General features: G+C 43.4%; 1 long non-coding RNA gene across 1 annotated transcript; it reads left to right on the top strand.

Annotated features, from left to right (window-relative positions):
- Window positions 1–4,865: 4,865 nt before the first annotated feature.
- Window positions 4,866–5,814, top strand: LOC139078733 (uncharacterized). Its single transcript, XR_011531765.1, has 2 exons — window positions 4,866–5,133; window positions 5,666–5,814. It is a non-coding gene; the product is annotated as an uncharacterized lncRNA (long non-coding RNA).
- The last annotated feature ends 611 nt before the right edge of the window (window positions 5,815–6,425 follow it).

Here is a 6,425-nt window from a genome sequence, read left to right as displayed (position 1 = left end):
ATATATGATGTTTCTATACTAAAGGGATTCCTAAAGTGGGCCTTGAGAAACACAGTGAAACGAGGTAAAACCAGACAAAATGGAGGCTCTCGGATGCCGTGCCATCAAGCTTGGAGCCAGCTCATCAACACTAAAGATGCTGATGACTCAGGAAATCAGAGAAGAAGGCTTCCAGTTTCAGTCTCCCGGGACAGGTTGGCCTCAGAGATTTATTTTCAGATCCTCTTTTATTTGTCTCTGCTACATAGTAAAACTTGGGTGGGCAAAATTCTCCCCATTCCAGGGACCCTGTATAGGCTGCTGTAGGATTTTATGGGACTGATACTCTGTCCTTTTTTAGAGGGCCATTTATGCCCAGTGTCTTTCCTCCTCTTAGCTAGTGTACATCAGTCTCTAAATCTTCCTCCCCCACCTTTGAAAATTTATGGCAGCTTTCAGCCAGGCTTGGCTTAAAGCCATTGACCTCTGTGGCCTGCGTTATTGACCAGAACACGGCATCTTCTGCCCACATAATATATGTCTCTTTATCTCCCTGAAAGGAAAGGAAATGACTCTTGGAATGGCCAGGAACACAATAAAAATGAGAGAGGCTTTCCCGTTTTTTTGGTCTGTGGTGTTTGGCTTTACAAAAAGCCATGCTGGGATCCGTGTGTGCGCTAGGCAGTCTTTTGAACAGGGCAGTTGAGAGGGCACCCTTGGGAGCAGCATTGCAGGACAGAAGGCCTGTCCCAAATAAAATCGCCATTTTGTGAGTTCTCACCTTGAGTGTGAATGCAATGGCCAGCCCTCTGTCAGCAATGCCTCAGAACTGATCTGTAGACTCACTGACAGAGGAAGCCCATGGAGAATCTTGTGAAAAACACAGCAGGATTCACAGATCCCGCATGCCATTTGGGGTGGAGGGTCATAGTGGCATAGAAGGCTGGAGCTGGGAGACCCATGAGCCCTCATCTAGCCCAAGCTCCTAAATTTGCAAAAGAGGAAACTGAGGCCCAGTGAGAAAATACAACTTATCCAAGGTCACTGAGCAAACAGGTGATAGAAATGGAATCCACCACTAACATATGCAGCATTGTATGACCTTGTCCTTCAAAGCACCCCCCAACTACTAATTCTCCACCAAATAAAGACACAAAATACAGTGTCAAAGCAAGGCCTATAGATAACAGTCAGCAAAAGCCTCTTGCATTCCCCTTTGAGGTATTATTTTGGAAATCCTGTTCTCAAGAATCCTCAGCTGCCCTGAAAACTGGATACCAGATGCCTCTTGCTATCACCTGCAGACAGGAGCTGGGAGCAGCCCCCAGAAAAACCCTCAAGGAAAACAATGCAAAAAGTGGCACTTACAGCTTTGCAGCCTTGGACGAGTTTCTTACCCTCTAACCCTTCACTTCCATGAGTACAATGGGAACAGAAGGGCCACCCCTCCCCAGGGTGTTGTGAGGAGTGAGATGGCTGGCACGGAGAAGTGCTCCATCAATTCAAGGGCTATTGTGACCGCCTGGGGTCGAGAAAAACTGTGTCAGAGGCATGTGCTTCAGCAAAACACTCAACATGAGCTGGAGCATTTTATCTGAGTGTGCCAGGGCTTTCTGGGGAAGGACTTTGGCAGAAGTCATGATTTTTCGCAGAGCTGTAATTCACTAAGACCTGGCTGCTTCTTTTCTACCTACAGCATTAGTTCTCAGAGAGGTTTAAAGTGCAGAGGGCCTAGGTGGCGCCATACTCCTTGCAGAACTCCAGATGTGTTGATAGACTCAGTCCTGTTACACAAACTAGAATCCAGAAACAAGATTACTAGCAGAAGACATACACTATCTACCTACTTATCTATGTGATCTACCATAAGCAGTCACATGAACATGAAAAAAGTTAACAGGACTTGACACAGCAGGCTCCTTATGAGTTTTTCCATTTTCTATCATCATTTGATCACCGCGTGTTCGTAAGTTTTGTAAGCAGTCTCAAGGAGAAAAGCTGTAGCAGATGTCAAAGTCTTAAGTAAAATGTGTAGAGGGAAAACTTTGAGAAAATTCTATCCGGTAACATTTTTTTTCCTGGAAATTTGGAAAAGATATGCGTTATTGAATATCAGTGATAAAACATCTCAGCCTGGCTTACATGACACCCAGGATCAACGGAGCAATCTAAGAACCATGGCACTAGAGGGTTAACAAACTAGGCGGAGTCATATTTCCTGGTCATCTAAGCATCAAAATAAGAGGAAGAGAACCAAAGACTTATAGGTCCAGGTGAGTTTTCAGTGTCTTGACTAACTGAAAATATTTAAAAATACGAAGCAAAAGGCCTATAGTTAATTCTTTAATTTAAGACATTTTAATAAGCCATACTTTTATTTATGACCACGAAATTTCTCTCTCAAAACTGAAAGAATGTGTCAAAGCATTGGGACATTAACAGGAGACTTAGAACCATGGCCACATAAGTCAAACGGGACCTTAAAATATTTCTATCCTGTTTAGAATCTCTTTCAGTTTGCTCAGATTTTTCTTCCGGAAAATAGCATATTAGTGAGCCTAATAATTCATCCCTAAAAATTGAGTTTCTACATCATGTTTTAAAAAGTGGATGTCCAATAGTAGGGAACTGGCTGCATAATGCAAATATATACCAAAATGATGGGTTATGCGGACTTTAAAAAAGGGTTTCTGCAAGAATGTCTAATGACATGGAAAGATAGACACTGTATTAAGGGAAATAGTCCCTAAGAGGGTATGTATAATATTATTTCATTTTTAATCTATATATATGCATAGAAAAAAACTCACTAAATGGCTAATAGTGCTAATGCTATTAATAGCTGTTTCATTTTCTCCTTTTCATATATTTGCATTTTTAATAAACATATTACTTTTGTAATAACCAAACCATAACTGTTAGTGTAAAAATTAAATTTCTGTGCAATGCTATTTAATTGCTGAAGTACCAGAAATATAACCGTTTCACCTAGAAGGCTGTCTGTCCCCCTGCGTGAATGCTCAAGACCCCATTAGAACACAGCTGCTCTGCCCTGAGAGATGCATGGGAAATGTGTCCACACATATGTGGCTGTGTTGACAACAGTACTGTATGTTTGCATAGTCACAAATGTCATAGACAAAATATCTAGCTTTCAACTTGACTGGCTGTTAGGGGCCATGGATGACTTCCAACAGACAGCACTGGTTAGCTGCGATCCAGGTACGCATTAGAAAGTAGAGTTGCAAGATCCTTGTCGCCTAATAATTTTCAGCAGTTCAGTTGAGAGAAATTGTTTTAATTTTTAAAAATAAAAAAAAATGATTCTGTTATTACAAAACTACATCTACTTTCCCAAACATTCTAAAGTCTTATCTCCAGATCAAGCAGGGGGCTGAGTTCCCATAGAATTCTTTAGCTGACTTACAGTTGGGTGTGACACTAACTATGTGGGCTGAGAATCATTCTAAGAAAAAAAAAATTTTGATACATCTCAAAGACGTTGTTGAGGTTGTTAATGACATCTCCATGACCTCTTTAGGAAAACCCCAGGAAGAAAGTTCATTCCGACATTTTAATAGCAAAAAGCAGGCAAAATTCTCCCTAAGAATTCGCTTGTTTTCATCTTGTGGATTTTACAAATCCACTGAGCAGGGATCCCTTTTCTAGTTGCTCTTGCACAGCTCGGAGCCAAATGCGTGGCCCAGCTGCGGCAAATGTGCGAGTCAATGTGGTGGGTGTTTTTAAACCTAATTCTTGACTCCATTTTATGTTCCTACCATGTTTTCCTTTCTCTCTTTTTTGTTTCTTGCTTTTAAAAAAAATCCACTAAAGTCATACATGTGCGTGGGAACAAATCAACAAGGACAGAAGAACTTTAGGGGGAAAAGCAGCACCTCTTGCCCCTCTGCCTCCCCTCAGCCCCACTCCCCAGGTTCAACCTCTTTTAACTGTTTGTGTTTAGCTCCTTTAGCAGTTACCTCCATAAATCTAGATAAGAGGCTTAACCTCTTTTTCTCCATTTATCAACTTGAGATAATATCTCCAGACACCTTAATATGAAAAAGGAGGATTTCGCTCATTTACCCTAAACCTCCTCCTCTTCCAAGTGTTTTATATTTATATTATTATTTTCAGTTCCTCTACAATTCTTACCTTTGCAACTTTAAATAACATATAAACCTTTCCATCACGAAGCCCCCTTCCCAGGTTTTAATCATTTGTACTATTGTGAGCTGCCTAATTTTAAGAAGTGAAGACAACAAACAACACAAATGCCGGAACAATAAGGCCAAAAAGGCTGATGAATCCAAAGCTAAATCGTCAAGGAGCCCTAGAAGTTATGAAGGATGATAAAACAGGTTAGGTTGCTCTCAGACACATCATGGCACGCTCTAAGTTTTATTATGGTGTCAGCCTCATTTACGGCTAAACGTAACATTTGAGCCTAAACTGGAGCTCAAACAACGAGTCGCAGACATTTACCCAGAAACCCACCCAGGTGAACTCCTTTTAGATCTTTTTGCGGAGACTTGCAGCCTTAGGTCTCAGAGTTTGTCTTTCCCCAAATTTTTAAGGCAATTGCTAAATAGTCTTTTTCTGTAGAAAAGCTCTTCTCCTTGTCTCCTGTTGCCTCCCATCCAGAAGTTGCTTTGAGGGCTAAGGATGATGGGCTGTGTTGACTTCAGTCAGCAGGGCGGGGTGTACGGGTCTAACTCCGTGAACGCCTCGCTGTGGTTCAACTTGGTAACGCCCCTCCCATGGGCTTTTCACATTGGGAGCCACATCAGACACAAGGGTGACCTGGCCGAAGAGCAGGTAGGACAGCTTCGGCAAAGACAACAAGGGCAGCGAGCAGGACTTAGCCTCCCACGCCATTCAGCACCAGCCACGCCCTGGACAGACAATAGGCCAGGTCCTGAATGAAAATACAGGGGCTGCTAATAAATCAGACAAGAATTAGCCCCGCCCCCTTGTCTCTCCCGGGGCGGGCGCGGCGGGCAGAGTTGAGAGGAAGCCGAGCAGGAGCCAGGGGACGTGGGAGAAGGGTCAGGGCAGCAGTGAGGCTGTCAGAACTGCCCAGGTGTCACAGCAGGGATCTACAGTGGCAGGTGGAGGCTCAAAGAAGGAATGGCCGCAGGGCAGGATTCTCAGGTGGGCATACGCATGGCTTTGAAAAATTATGTTTAATGTTATAACATTATTTTGTGTATGAGAAACATTTTTTAAAAAAAGAAATTTATGAATACCTTGCTCAGAAATTTCTTGAGTGAAACATCAGAAGTTAGAAAAAGTTGACAGGCACTGCTGTGGGGAATCTGTGTACTTGTTTAAGAATACCTAAATAAATCCTTTGATTCAAATCTGCCATAACTGATTACATTTGCCTGCTCTTAATTCTCTAGTATGATAGGGAAATTTATAATGCATCATTTTAAATACCACAACATCGCTAAAAAAAACAACAAAACTAACCTTATACCAGGTCTGAGCTTGTGCCCTGGGCAAGTGAATGAGTGGAGTGGTGATGGAAGGGGGGTAGGGGTGAAGGGTGGGGTGGCAGGAGCCGTGGCAGCTTCGTTTTCTAATTTCTATTAGAATGGCCGATTAGTTTGTATTTTCCACACAGTAGAAATACTCTCAACCCTGCTGCTCTTAAGCGTTGTTTTTCCTTTTTTGCTTTTAGTTCCTTCGGACCCCCTAGAGCGACCCTCAGCCCACCCGGAACTGAAATCTTCGTATGCAAGGACCTGGTGACCACCAGAGGCCTTAAACTTTGGTTTGTTTAATCATCATCCAGCAAGGTTGTTAAAAATGAACATTTTTGTGCTAGAACCCTTGTCTCGCTTTCCTTGTCTCCAATATAGTAGGTCAGGGTCGAGGCTGGGGAATCTATTTTTACAAGCAACTCAAGTGATACAAATGCAGGTGGTCTTCAGCCCAACACAGAAATGTTTTTCACCCCACTCTGTCCCTACCCGACTCCCACGGCTAAAGGAGGAAAGAACCTTTACCACCAGGAAAACAAAATTCCAGGGCCACGAGGACGACCAAATCTCATCTCTCTCAAATCGCTCCTTCACCCCAAACCCCCACGTTTAAAATCTTCTTTCCCACCACCTCCTCCTCCTCCTCTCGATAGAGAAGAAGCAAGCAGAAATGGACTTGCCACTCTGGCCTCCACACACCACACCCCCAGGAGACACCCCCTGCCCGCTTAGTTAATTAACCACTCTTAAGAGGCTCTGATCACGCAAAAGAGAAAGTTCCCTGTCTTTAAAACTCGCCGGGAAGTCCAGGCTAACATTTCCTCTCGGAAAGCTCTTCGCCACGATTTTCCCAGGGCTGCACTTGAGTGAAACCCCCAAAGGAAATTACCACTTAAATCAGGCAGGATGTGCCGGCCGCCTGTTTGGCCTCGGCTGCGCCCGCCGCCGGGCAGGCAG

This window comes from Equus przewalskii, chromosome 22, assembly GCF_037783145.1.
Source record: "Equus przewalskii isolate Varuska chromosome 22, EquPr2, whole genome shotgun sequence".
Taxonomy (NCBI): domain Eukaryota; kingdom Metazoa; phylum Chordata; class Mammalia; order Perissodactyla; family Equidae; genus Equus; species Equus przewalskii.
The sequence above is the reverse complement of the archived record's forward strand: the minus strand, read 5'-3'. Positions and strand labels throughout refer to the sequence as shown.